Raw genomic sequence first — 385 nt, forward strand, 5'->3', positions numbered from 1 at the left:
ACAGGTTGAATTGAGAGGCTGTGGATTTGGGAACACCAGGCGCAGCCGAGAACAAGAGTGATGGACTGCACTTAAGTCAGGGCGGGATTAGCTGAACCATAAGATAGATCCCTTCATCTCCTTTCCCCTCTTGGTACCCAGAAGGCTGGCAGCCAGGTTTCTAACCTTGCCCTGGTAGATTAGAGGGCTTCTATAAGTGAAAATAGAAAGGTAGGCTGGGCGAGGTGGCATACGCCTGTAATCCCAGCACTTTGGGAGGCCGAGGTGGGCAGATTACCTGAGGCCAGAGGTTCGAGACCAGCCTGGCCAACATGGTGAAACCCCGCCTCTACTAAAAATAAAAAAAAATTAGCTGCAGCCGGGCGCAGTGGCTGGCGCCTGTAAT

General features: G+C 52.5%; 1 protein-coding gene across 1 annotated transcript in view; it reads left to right on the forward strand.

The window, feature by feature from the left end:
• The first annotated feature begins 219 nt into the window (after positions 1–219).
• Positions 220–385, forward strand: part of MYCL (v-myc avian myelocytomatosis viral oncogene lung carcinoma derived homolog) — a 15459-nt gene continuing 15293 nt past the window's right edge. Inside the window, exon 1 of the mRNA XM_011977665.1 lies at positions 220–224. The gene's annotated coding sequence lies outside the window, so the exon portion shown is untranslated. The remainder of the gene's footprint in view (positions 225–385) is intronic.

Source organism: Mandrillus leucophaeus, unplaced genomic scaffold (assembly GCF_000951045.1).
Source record: "Mandrillus leucophaeus isolate KB7577 unplaced genomic scaffold, Mleu.le_1.0 Scaffold182, whole genome shotgun sequence".
Lineage (NCBI taxonomy): Eukaryota > Metazoa > Chordata > Mammalia > Primates > Cercopithecidae > Mandrillus > Mandrillus leucophaeus.